The sequence below is a fragment of the Manis pentadactyla genome, chromosome 1 (assembly GCF_030020395.1).
Source record: "Manis pentadactyla isolate mManPen7 chromosome 1, mManPen7.hap1, whole genome shotgun sequence".
NCBI lineage: Eukaryota > Metazoa > Chordata > Mammalia > Pholidota > Manidae > Manis > Manis pentadactyla.
The window spans coordinates 177,925,118-177,938,730 of NC_080019.1; the positions used below are offsets into that span (position 1 = coordinate 177,925,118).

At 51.4% G+C, this 13,613-nt stretch overlaps 1 protein-coding gene across 4 annotated transcripts in view; it reads right to left on the reverse strand.

Annotated features, from left to right (window-relative positions):
• SEMA5B (semaphorin 5B) overlaps positions 1-13,613 on the reverse strand; it is a 125,946-nt gene that overhangs the window by 68,477 nt on the left and 43,856 nt on the right. For 3 of the 4 annotated variants that reach the window (XM_057503299.1, XM_057503298.1, XM_057503313.1), the window contains exon 4: positions 11,910-12,058. The exons of the other annotated variant lie outside the window; for it this stretch is intronic. The gene's annotated coding sequence lies outside the window, so the exon portion shown is untranslated. The remainder of the gene's footprint in view (positions 1-11,909; positions 12,059-13,613) is intronic. 4 annotated transcript variants of the gene reach the window in all.

The following is a 13,613-nucleotide window of genomic DNA, read 5'->3' on the forward strand; positions in this document are numbered from 1 at the left end:
ATTACTCCTCCAACCCATTCTCTTCAATACTAACAAACCCCTTCCTTACCTGGCTTTGGCCCATTGCAGGCCCTATAATAATCATTCTCCTCGCCTGTCTCTTCTTGCCTTGTAAAGTTTATCAAATCCCAAGTTGGTAAAATCTCTCATCAAACTTTCAACCAGCTTTTACTCAGGAACTACCAGCTTTTAGCCACAGAGGATCCCTCACCCTCACGTAACCTCCTCACCACACGCTGAGATGGACCCCTCTCTCCGCTGGAAACTGTTCCTGGAAACAATGGCCGCAGACGCCTGGCTTCTGGCACCTATATCCTCTTGGCACCATTAGAATCAACAAGTCCTCAACCTGTGGTTACAGAGAACCTTCATTGATTTCCAACCTGAAGAAGTCCACATCTACTCGTCCTTACTGTGGGGAGTCCTATCAACCCTTTCCTCCCAATCCTCAAGCCCTCACTCCCTTCTCCGCCCCCGTTCAGAAGGAAGCAGTCTGAGAGAAAGCAACGTCCACAACCCCATAGAGGAGAAAGGGGGGAATGAAGGGCCCCCACCCATAAGATGGCGAAATTCCTGCTTCTCTTCCGGGTCCTCAGTTCCCGCCGGTGCCACCTGAACCCCAATCACCCCTCGCCCCCCTAACCCAGCACCTAGCCAATAGCCACCAGCCCCGTAGAAGTGACACCACAATCACCCCATGCCCCTTCCTATATAACCCAGCACCTTTCCCTAACAAAGTGGAATTCTCCGGTGAATTGCTGCTGTGTGTTGCTCCTTTCCTTTCAATCCCCTCCGTTCCCCCAGGCCCCAGATAAGACAGCTCCTCCCCACCCAGGGCAGCTGGATTCGAGAGAGGAGGGGTCGCCTTGCGTCACCGCACCTCTAAGGGCACCGCTCCTTGGCCTCATGAGTTTCTGGTACCCGTCACTGTTTGGACATTCTTGCATCTTTTCTGCTCCATGAACCAACATTTATCAAGGGCCCTAATAAATGTCATGGGTTTCAAGTACTGGAGGAAGACACTGCCTCTCTTTGGGGAACCCCTCTTTTTGAGAATTCCATGGTCTTCTGCTCACTTATTAATGCTTATATCTGAATCCATTTTCCTCACCAAAGGACCCCAACTTGGCAAATCCCAGATACCAGGTCTTCTAGTGAAATACAGCCTCTGCTCTCCAATACTTACAATTATATCTGAGCTTTGTTGTGTTCTTTATTCTATGACAATGTGCTAATTGTTTTACAAACGTTATTTCATTCTATCTTCACCATATGCCTATAAAAAAGGCTTTGACGTTTGACAGGTGAGAAAACTGAAAGGTTGAGTCTCTTGCCCAGAGTCACATGGTAAGTGGCTGAGCTGGGATCTGCCCTCAGGTCCGTTTGATGCCAGAGCGTGTGCTCTCTGCCAGCCTGCTTCCCACCTCCGTAGGGGGCCGCTGGAGAGACGGTTCCCTCAAGAAGGAAGGCGGGGGCGGGGGCTTGGTGTTCTCTCCAGCTGCAGGCGTGCAGAGCAGGGCCGCTTCCCAGGTCTCTTCCTCACCCATGTCCAAGGCTCAGTCCAACTCAGTTCGTCTCCCACCGCCCAGGGCTTCCGCCCTGCATCCCACTCCACTCGGAGTTCTGGAGCCACTTCTTCATGCTGCTGCCCTTAGAGCCTGCGATCATGATTCTCAGTTCCAACCTCGGCAATGAGAGCCCCCAGCCCCACCCCCATCCTGCTCCGTCTCCCAGACACCACAGGCCTGGGGCCTCCCGGCCTTCCTAAGGCCCACCTGGACCTCTATTTCTGGGGTAAGTGAGGTCTCCGTGCCCGGCACAGCCACTCACTGCTGCAGGAGCCCCCATGCGAGGCATCCCTTTCCAGTCACTGCTCATCAGCTGGGCCAACGGCGGGGGTGGCAGAGAGCAGCGAGGCAGATAATCCAAGGTAGTGGGGAATGTAAAAATCATCTCTCTTTGGCTGTGGAAGGTATTTTTGGACCCACAGTTGAATGTGGGTGTGTGTGATGTGCTGGGAATTCACAACACTTCAAACCCAATCCTGAAGTGGAAGCAGCAGGCCCTCACTGTGGTTCTGGGAATTAGAAAGTCCTCTACCCAGTTCCTGCTTCCTGCTGGCGGGGCAGCTCAGCCTCAGACTGAAGTTCAGGATCAGCCGAAGCAGAGCTGCATCCCGCCCTGTAAGTCAGACCCACACGGTCCCCTGACCTACAACCCTGGCTGCAAACTCAGATGCAGTCAGCGGGGTGGGCAGCCGTGTAAGTGAGGCCAGCTGGGGGAATGCAGAAGCGAGTGGCAAAGTGCAGACAGTAGCCCTTCAGGGGGCACAGCCACTCCTCGGGCAGCTGCTCCTCAGCTCCAGCTGGTGACAGAAGTGAAACAAAACACATCTGTGAAAGAATCTGGCCCACTGACAACTGGTTTGCAGTCTCTAGCCCGGTGGTTCTCACACTGAAGCATGTCTCAGAGTCGCCTGGAGGGCTTGTTAAAATAGATTGCTGGGCCCCATCCTCAGAGTTTCTGATTTGGGTCTGAAGTGAGCCCTCATATTTGCATTTCTAACAAGTTCCCAGATGCTGCTGAGCCAAGGACCTCACGTCTGGAACCACAATTCTAGCCTAGTGTCACAACAGGGGAAACTTATACTTCCTTACCTTTTAATATTTGCTAGTCTTTTTTCGGTAAGTGTCAATCAAGAGGTAATCATGTCCCGAAGAAGTTGAAAGTCATATGTACATCAAAGGAAGAGTGGGCACACCTTTATTAAATGCGAAATATGTGTTAGAAACTTACAATAATATCTCATTTAATCATTGCAGCATTCCTGTAAGGGAGCATTCCAGTAAGGCCTCTACACTGCTGAGGATCTAAGTGCTCAAGTCACACAGCTGTCAGTGACAATTCTGGGATTGGGATCCACATCAGCCTAACTCTAGTGCCCTCTTTCCCAAGCCATCAAACTCTATGGATAAACAAGTCCCCTCTTCCAAATATGCCCTTTCTGGGGGTTGAGCAGAATGACCTATTCTTTAGGGGACTGTCTAAATCTGTCCATTGGGGCAACTTTCACTGAAGGGGTGGGTCAAGAGGCAGGAGACCTGGAGAGGTATGGACTCCGTGCCTCCTTCCAAAGGGAATGATCAGCCAAGACCTGGTCTGTGGGCACTGCCCAGTAGCCTGCAGTCCCCAGAAGACAAGAGAGGCCAACTCTAGGGCAGCAGAGGGCCCTGGGAATGCCATGCCTGAGGAAGCCATTCGTGAACAAAGCACCTTAGTCCTTGGGAATACCTCAGAGCAGAATGGAAAGATGATCTGGTTAATGTCTGTAGATTTCTAAGGGCAGGAACCACATCTGTTTTGCTCACCACCGCATCCCTAGCTCCTAAAACAATGACTGATGTGTAACAGATAGGATCATTTGTTGAATGAGAGAATGACTGAACAGTGGAACAAAAGGTAGGGAATCTCTGCTCTTGCCAAAGGGACTTTGGGTAATGTGCCCACTCATGACTGAAAGTTTAGACACTCATAAAGCAGCCAGCCTTGAGAAGGAAGATGTAGCAGGTGATCATTCTGCTCAAGGTAATTGATTGGAAATATTCTCTGAATCCAGTGTGGGCTGAGAGGCAAAGATATGAACAGGTCTGCTAAGAACTGACAAGAATAATGTCATATTCACCTCTGGATGCCCAGGCCCTATGTCTGTTGAATGGATGAATGTGGGTCTCTCATCCTGAATGCCCAATGAAGAAGGTGTTCACACAGGGCTGGGGGCAGGTGGGAGGGTGGCATGCCTCTGCACAGGAAGCCTTCCCGGGCCTTTAGGAAGACAGCTGGATCCCAGAGGGAGCAGGGCCAGCCACTGTGCTCAATCACTGGGCCTTGTTGCCCACCTTCTCTTAAAAGAGGGATAATGACAGCGACAAAGTGGCAATAACAGCAACTGCTTCAGATTTTTCGTGAAGATGCAATACTGTGGAAAGCGCTGGTACCATGAGCAGAGTAAGTGCTCAACCAATGCCTGATGAACTTGTTCAAAGACCCACAATGGCCAGGTCGCTCCTCCAGGCTGGATAGGTTTGCAAAGAGTCCCCCACCTCTCCAGGCAACAGGTTCCTCCGCTGTCTAACTTCCTCCTTCCTGCCTTCCTCCTGCTGCAAGTTACATCCTCTTATGCTACTGTTCATGGTGACAGGGAATAATGGTTTCCCAGTATTTCCAGGAAGCCAGCAGTAACAGACTTTTTGAAGTCATGCAGTAACATTGTGGAGAGAGTGCACTGAGCTGATGTATGATATGTGCAAATCAACCCCAAACCACATAGGGTTCTGGTGCCCCGTGTGAAGTGTGCCAACCGTTTTCCATCTAGCACTCTCTGGAGCTCTCCCCTCATCCAGCTGTGTATATGCAAAGCTCAGCCTGGAGCAGTCATCCCCAGAACTTGAATCAAATCAAAATTGCTCTTGGATTACAAGCTATTTTGCATTACCTGTGGTGTGGTTGGACTTTATTCAGCTCTTCATTTGATGCACTAGCTCCATATTATTCCATTAATGCTCTTGGGCAATTAGGTCCAACAGTGGGGAGTGAGGCCCCCAAGAGTCGGTGCAAGTGTTTAGGATGCTAGGCTGGGTGCCACTGAAATGACTTAGAGAGGTCAGAGCCAGGGATCACACCCACCCCTTCCCACTGACAGGCTCTTGCTGCTCTTCCCAACCACACCCCATCAGATCCCCTGTGAAGTCTGCAGGTCGGTTGCCATCCCTTCCATTCAACAGATGAGAAGTTGGAGGGGCCCTGAGTACAGCCACAGGACCAAAGGTCCACGGTGGGAAGTGAACCCATATCTTCTCTTCCTGCCACACCCACTCCAGCTCCTCTATGCAACCTTCCCCCCAAGTCATGCCTTGATGGCTCCCACTGGATAAACCTCCACGTGATTTGGGGCTGGGACCCTAAAACTGAGAGAGCCCTCACTGATTGATGACAGGTAATTCAGAGTGTCTACATACCTTGCTTCAGAAATCTGGCAGCTGGAAATGACTAAATCCCAATATCTTCAGAAACATAATTCTGACTGCACACCCTCTTTGGGGGATGAGCAGTATTGAGACAAGGGTGGGAAAGTGGAATGACAGCTGCTCATCCCAGTCTGGTCTCTGGTCTCCCCGATTCTAGCCTGCATTCAGGTTACATTCTGTCCTCTCCCTTCCCACCCTCGGCTTCCCAGTCAGTGGTGCCTGAGTCCCCAGGCCCTGAGGAAAGCCAGCCAATGAGCTACCAAGCCCAGGGTACACAAGCTTGTCCAGCTCAGTATATGAGACGCTGCCAACCAAGGAGGACAGCCCCCAGACCTCTGTGCGGCAGGTGTGTCTCCCTACACAACAAGGTGAGCTGGAGTCTGTTCCCTTTCCTTTTGTAGACAGGAGCAAAGAAAGGAATGGGGAGAGTGGAGGAGGAGGGAGAGAGGGGTGTAATACTGTTAGGAACTAGAAGGGAGCAAAGAAAATATGACAATTCATCTGTTAATGTCATACAATGGAGGGAGTTTTCCTTTTGGTTTGTTACTGTGCTAGGATGGTGTTTTGTGCAATAAACAAGACAGTGAAGGGATAAGAGGCTGGAGTTGTGGATGCTGCAAACTTGAAGGGATGCAGATTCCCAGGGAGCACAGACGGCGTGGAGCCCAGGTTTGGGGCTCAGGGAAGCAGGAGCCGGGAGTGATCCTAGAATTCCTCAAATCCCTCCAGGGTTTCCTCCTGGAAGGCTGAGAGTTTTCTTCACCAGGCTCAGTTCCTGGTGAGCGGGGTCCTGCCAGCCCAGATTCCTGAACTTCCAAAACATAACTGTGTCCCAATTCATCAGGGAAAAGCCGTGGACCAGCTGGGAGCCAGCTGCCCTTCCTTGCGCATGCCCCACAGCACCCAGATCCATCTGGCAGCAAATGGTTGGCTGAAGGCAGCGGGAGAAAGAGCCCAGGCACATCGCCCCCATCTGCCCCCGACACATGCCGCAGTTGCAGCCCAGGGCAGGAAGGCTCACAGGTGGCCAGTGGGAAGGGGAGGCTGGCACACAGAAGAGGGCACATGCAGTCCCACTGTCCAGCTCCAGCAAGCAGCCTTCCCAGGAGCTGCTCCCACCCTCCTCCCTTGCCAGTTGAGCCCCATCTCTCCAGCACAGACAGGTGAAAGATGGTCTGAATGAAGACTGGGGACTGCACCACCACCACCACCACCACCCAAATACACACCCTCAACATGAGATGTGCACAGGGGTGCACACTCACTTGTGCACCCACACACATGCTCAGACCCCCGAATTTCACACTCATTCCTACGAGGCTTCACCTGCAGGTGCAGTGATACAGCCTCACTGCTGTCCCAGCCATTGGCACCTACAAGGCAGGTGACTGGTCTTTGTAGTTTGGGGGTGGGAAATAGGGCACGTGTTCAAGGCCCTCTCAGGTGGACAGTGTCTAGGAGGGGATCAGGCCTTGGGGCTTGGTTGGGGGCAGAACAGAGAGCTTCAGCCCTGGGCTAGGGGATGGGAGGAGAGTCGGAGATCTTTAAGAGAAGTACAATGAGCTCTTTCTGACCCAGTATAAAAGCAGCCCTTCTTAGAGACAGAAAGATGGTCAAGATCTGACAAAGCCCTTCCAGTGCTTACTGAATGTCCCCCTTTAAACCTGGTCATTGGTGCCAAAGCCCCTTCAGCTCCAAATTCATGGAGCCCAGTTATATCGAAAATAACAGCTAACAGGCTATTTGCAGGCACTTTTCTGTAAGGATTTTATCCATTATGCACCCTGCAGGTCCTGCCCTCCCCCCATCTCCTTTTCCATAAGGAAACTGCCTGCATAGAGAGTGGCCATCATAGGGGCCTGGTGGAGGAGCACGTGAAATGCAAGAATTCTCAGGAGGTGCCAGGAAGTGTCCTCTGCTCAGGCCCAAGGACAGCAGGGGCATAGAAGGGAGTGGAAAGTAATGTCATTTTTCTCCTGGCAGCTTTAGTTAAGTGCCTACAGGTGGGGTCTGCAGGCAGCTGTGGGGAGAGGAGGGGCAGAGAGGGGGGCGCTGGGCCTGGGGATGTGGTGGGGGGAGGCACAGGCGAGCCCCTGCCTGCTGGGAAAGCTGCGCTGCTGGCTGGTGGGGAAGGGGAGTGGCGGATGGTGCCCCCTGCCCAGCTGATCCTCTCCTGGCTCAGGCCTCAGCCTTGGCAGGGAATGCGACCCTGAGCCAGGAAACTCCGATGGCGACCTGAGGAGGTGGCGGGGACAAAGGTGGGGATAAAGGCAGGGACCTGCCGGCCTCCTCCTGCGTCCCCACCCCGCCTTCGTGTGAGCACTCACACAAAACACACAGCTCTGGGATCACATCCCAGCCTAGGCATTCTTAACCTCTCAGGGTCAGTTTCCTCGTCTGTAAGACCAAGCAGGGCAGTTGTGAAGATCAAAAAAGATAATGTTGGCAAAAGCACATTGCACCGGCTGGCATCTCGAAAGTGCTTGATAAATATCAGCCATTATTTTATCATCATTATTAATGTTGTGATTACGCAGACCCTCCACATCACTCACTCCAGATGCTCACAATAGTCTCCTAAGTATGCTCCCTATCTTTCATCTCTCGTCTCCGAGCCGTCCTGCACAGAACTGCCAGCCCAGCAGTCTACGGCAATGATTTGGTCACATTATCCTGCTGCTAATAAACCTCCACCAGCTCCCCACTGTCTACGTGATCAAATTCAGTCACTCGTTCCAACTGGCACAGACTACCCTTCCTGCCTCCTCTCTGGTCTCTCCACCCCCATCCCCACCCCCTCGGCTCATCCCAAACCTAGCGCCCTCTCACACACCTGCCCACCTCTGTGATGCTGCATCTACTAGTCCCTCCATGAGGAATGCCTTCTCCTCCAGTGAAAACCTGCCCATCCTTCAAAGCTCACACACAAATGTCTGCTCTTCTGTGAAGCCTGTTCTGACCCTCTCACAGCTAATGGCTTCCTCTGCTGACGGATGCAGTATGTGGTTTACACTACTCTCAGTACTTAGCCACCCTATGTTTGGCTGTGTATGTGAGCACAGTGCTTCTCAAAGTGTGGTCCCTGGACTAGAAGTATCTGCATCCCTTGGAAACGTGTCACAAATACAAATTCTCAGCGCCTGCCCCACCCCCACCCCTGACCTGCTGGATTAGAAAGTCAGGATGAAGCCCAGTTTCAGCCAGGCCCCTGGACTCTGGTGCACTCTCGGCTGGGGAACCACTGACATAGGGTGTCAGTACCCTACAGGTGGTACCTGGTACACTGAGTGAAGAGATGGCTTAGAGTAGATCACCTGGGTAGTTTTGCAATGATACTACTGCCTAGGCCTCACCTGCAGAGATTCTGATTTAATTGGCCTGGGGTGGGACCTATGTATCCACAATGTTTTCCTCCCAACCTGTTATGAATATTTTCAAACACACAAAGCAGCTAAAAGATTGTACAGTGAACACCTAAAAAATCACTGCCTAGATTCTATCAACATTTGCTATATTTGCTTATCACATATCTGCCCATCATCCCCCTGTCCATGCATTCATCCATTTTATTTTTCGATGCATTGCAAAGTAAGTTGCAGACATATACACATCACCCAAACACATGTGAGTAGTTTAAAAACACTCCAGGCAGTTCCACTGTGCAGCCTGGGCTGCTCTGATCTCAGCTGGAAACCTCCGACAGCCTTCTACCCTGAGTTCCCACTATGAAATGGGATGATGATGATGCTAATGATGGAGCTGCCTGCTCTGCCTCCCCATTGTAAAGGATCAAATGAAATCACACCTGAGAACACTCATTGTAAAGGGCTTTACGATTAACAGGAAACAATCATTGATTCCAGGCTGGACAGCAAAGTGTCCAGAGCTGTCACAGGGTTGCCAGATAAAATACTGGATGCCCAGTGAAATCTGAATTGCAAATAAATGACAAATAATTTTTTTGGTATACCTGTGTCTCAAATATTGCATGAGATACACTTCTACTAAATTATGTTTCACTGCTTATCTGAAACTCACATTTCACTGGGCATCCTCTATTTTTATTTGCTAAGTCTGACAATAGGAGTCAAGCCCTGTCCTGTGGAGAGTAGCAGAGTCAGAACCCTCCACACAGAGAAGAGGCAGGGCTGGGTAACAGCCAGCCCCTCTAGTGCCTTGGGGTTTGTGCCTGCAGAGCCAGGGCAGGGGGGCAGGACCAGACAGGTGTGGTGGTGATGGCCAGGGACCTGTGTGTGTGTAAAGATTTAAAGAATTTGCTCATGTGGTTAAAGAGTCTGGCAAGTGCAGAATGGGCTGACAGGCTAAAGAGGGAAGGCCAACTGCTGGCAGAATTCCCTCTTGCTTGAGGGGAGGTCAGTCTTTGTTCTATTCGGGCCTTCAACTGATTGGATAAGGCCCACCCACATAATAGAGGATAATCTGCTTTATTCAAAGTCCACTGATTTAAATGTTAATCTCATCCCCAAACCTCCGAATAATGCTTGACAAAATATCTGGGCACTGTGACCCAGACAAGTTTACGCAAAATTAACCATCACAGCCAGCAAGTCTCAAACATTAGGGCACAAAGGTATCACTTGGGGGAACTGATTAAAATGCAGGTCCTCAGGCTCCACCCAGAGATTCTGATGCATGAGGTCTGGCATAGTGCCCAGAAGCCAGCATATTAACCAGCATTCCAGATGGTTCCAATCCAAAAGCTCCATGGGCACACTTTGGGAAGCACTGCAGTTGGAGCTCGATAAATATTTGCCGACTACAGGAATGCTGAAGGCAGTAGTGAGGTAGGAAGGCATCCAAGCCGGAGCCCAGCCACCCCTGCAAGACTGTGTTCCGGGGCTTTGCTCTGGGGTTGGGGCAGAGATGGCGGAAGCGGAGCCTCCCAGCTAGTCCTGCCTGTCCTGCCTGTGGCGAGCAGCCACAGCTGCACTGGCAGAGAGCAGGGGACAGAGGGAACGACTTGTGCCTACACCAGCCCTGGTGCCAACTCAAAGGGCGAGCCCCTGAACCTGCCCTGACCCCACTCAGACCCTGGAGGGCCCCTCTCTCTCCTGTGTGGGTGATGGACGTGCTCGGCCCCTCATGAGCTGATGAGATCATGGCTCAGGAATCTGTGTGCAGTCTGTTGCCCCTGAAAAGAACTGCTCACTCAGCTGGGGAAGCGAGCAGCTGAACGTTCACAGGCTGGTGGGGAGGCAGGGTGTGTGGCTGTGGGGACGCCAGCATCGCCAACACCAGCCAGCCAACATTGTCCCTTTCCTGCAAAGATGGAGGAAAATCAATCTGGGACAGTAGAAGCCCATTATGGCACAGCTGGGTTTTTAATGGAATCCCAGAGACCATGGGTCAAAGTTATGTCCCCGAAAACCTAACAGCTAAATAGATAACAGCCTGGGAGTGGAGGGTATTAAGCAGAAAGAGAAACTCGGTGTGTCTCCCAGCACCAGAACCTCAGCATCTCATAGGGTTGGGGGAAGCAGGCCTCAGCCAGGCAGCTCAGAGTTAGACCCTGCAGGGGTGGAGAGGAAGGACGGGGCTTCATCCTGGAAGCCTCATTCACCCTCAGCCCTCGGCATGTGCCTGATGAGGAGTATGTGGGTGTTGCATAAATGCACGTTCAGCTTGTCCTGCACTCTGGGCTGCCGTTCCCGCCCCTTTTGTGTTTCATGCTCCCCTTTACCCCATCCTCCCGCACGGATCACGTTGATCTTCTTCAGCCAGCCCTGCAATTGTGCAGTGGCTGGGAAGGGGGTGCAAAGAGAGATGTGGGGTGCAAAGGTCACCTTGAAAAGAAAGCCTAAGGACTGGCTTCTTCAGCCCCAGAAAGGAACACGAATATCAGTGGGATGGGAGGTAGTCAGGGAGAATCAAAATCCTCACGTCTCTGAAGGACGATCCCCTAGTGGGGACGACCAGTGATGCCTGCCACCGGAAGGACAGAGCAAGGCAAAGAGAGCAAGAGAAAAACCAAAACGGAAGCCACAGGGCTGACTCAGCCCTCTGTCTCCGAGAGCGCTCGGGGCGTCAAGGCCAGAGGCCAGCCCGCAGCCTGACATCCCCACAACACCCATATGGCTTGTCGTCCACGAACATTTCTACACTCTCCTTGAGTCTATTCCTATATTTAGCTTATGCCACCTCTGGGGGTTGCAGTTCCATGTAAGTTTACTACCTGCTGTGTAAATAGCTCTTACTTTCATTTGTGCTAAAGCTGCCTCTTGCCAGCTTCAAGCACTGCCCCCACCCTCCTCCTGACTTCAGGAGCCTGGAGGTTAAGTCCACATGTCACCACAGCCACAGCCTTAACAGGGAGAGGGGATTCACAGCTGGGACGGCCCCCCGTCTCGCTTTTTTCTTCCTACACTGGAGACCTGGAGACGTTTGGTCTCACTGCAGAAACACTTCCTTCAAGTAGGAACAGGCCATGCTTTGGTTTTGCCGAGGCCAGAACCAAATGCCATACTGTTTCCAATACTCTCACCATACCACGTGGCTGTCTGGCTGGTGTTTTTGTCCAAACCCGCACACCAGGCCAAAGCTCTCAGGGAAACATTTCCAACATCTCCTTATATTTGTTGGGCTGTGTCAGACCACTGGCAACTCCCCATGTGGGGACATGACTTTATTTTCCCTAAATGTGTGGCCTTACACATCTGGGGTAAAGTAAAGCTGATACTTTCTGGACCAAGTGCATCAGCTGATCTGACATGTCATCACTTGGAAACTTTTGATGTCATCCACATTTTCTACTAGACTCTGCTATTGGCTTCCCCATGCAAAAAAAGGTATCATTTCCCCTCTGTTTCATTCTTAAGCCAGTGTCTGAGTCATGACACTAACTCCTCCTGTCCCAGCATGACTTACTGCAGTGTGGATGCGAAGGGCCCAAGGGAGGTCTCTCTGTCTCCAGGGGTGTCGGGCACTGGGCAGGGCAGTGGTGCATAAAATCCCACCTTCCCCAGAAAGCTTCAGGACCAGGGTGAGGCTGATCATTCTGGCTGGCAAGGCTCTTCCTGGAGCAGGACAAGGCTCAGATTATTATAATTTTTTATTGTGGTGAAATACATTCAACATAAATTTACCATTTTAACTATTTTTAAGTATATAGTGTCATTAAATGTATTCACAATACTACCATCACCATCATCCATTTCCAGAACTTCAGCTTCTCCAACTGAAACTCTGTAGCCATTAAACACTAACTCCTCATTCCTTCCTCCTTCCAACCCCTGGTGATCGTCATCCTACTTTCCGTCCCCATGAATTAGACTACTCTAGGGTACATCATGTCAGTGGAATCACACAAAATCCTTTTGTGACCAGCTTATTTCATTCAGCATAATGTCCTCAAGGTTCATCCACACTGTAGCATGTCCTTATTTTTTAAGGCATGGCACCAGGGGACACTTGAGGGCACAGCAAAGTAGGAATGGACACAGTTACTGGCATGGCCCCCCTTAAATATGGGCTCATGCACACACTTGGCTCTTACAGGTGTCCACATATGTAAATGCACTCCCCTCCACATGACCTCCATGAATATCAGGGGGTGGCTCCTGCACCCTTTTAGTAGCAGTTTTCAGACCTCCTTGTGCCTTACAGACCCCTGAAAAGCTGTCACAGTGCAAGTCCCAAGCCCCATGGAGCTTCCCATTGAGGGATGCAGCAGGGGATGCTGAGGTAGGAACCCGGTGCTGTACTTTCGGAGACATGCAGTCCTGGGGCTATTCCGTGTGCCACAAGGATTTGACTCCAGCCTGAGCTCATGTGCAGCCAGTCTGCACTGGATGGTAAAAACCAACCGGTGAGGGCTCTGTCACAAAATGAGGTCACCATGTCCTGTAGAGCACACCTAGCCTCTGAGCGTCAGCTCTAACCTCCTCATCCTTTCTAGGGGAGCTTTCCATTCTTCTCTACTTGGCTAACCCCTAGACAGCTTCCACTAAGGGCGAGGCAGTGTGCTGGGGCTTCTGTGGGGCAATACAGGCAAAGCAAGAGGTTCTGGGGTTCTGGGGTGTCCGGGTGGAATGAAACAAGAGCATCAAGACTGTCAGCATGCAGGAAGAGCTTGACATGAGCCATGAGAGAGCCACATTGGCCACTGGTTTTCTGAAAAGAGAGTACTTTTGGAGCAGGGACAGCTCCTTGGAGGAAGTGGCACAGAATCCTGACAGCAGATATAGGAGCAGCAGCAGGAAAGTGCGGCTTTGGGAGTCAACCAGCACGCAGTGGGACATGGATGGAGGGAGACACTCTGAGACAGACTTCTGACTGGGTACAATTACAAGTGTTTTACATTGAACCATGTGATTGTAGCCAAGTCACCAGGCTCTGCAGGCTGTGGTTCTTAATATCAAGAGCATGGCTGCCACAATGGGAGAGACTGGGACCATACTATGGAGGTCCTTGAATGAACTTAATGCAGGGAGAAGCTAGGAGCCATTCAAAGTTCTAGAGCAGAGACTCATACCCTTCTTTTAGCCACAGGCCCAAGGGGGCTCTCTCTTGACCTGTGGCACACCCCAACTCCCATGTGGTTGGCCTGGGCAGCCTGACACCACCAATCTC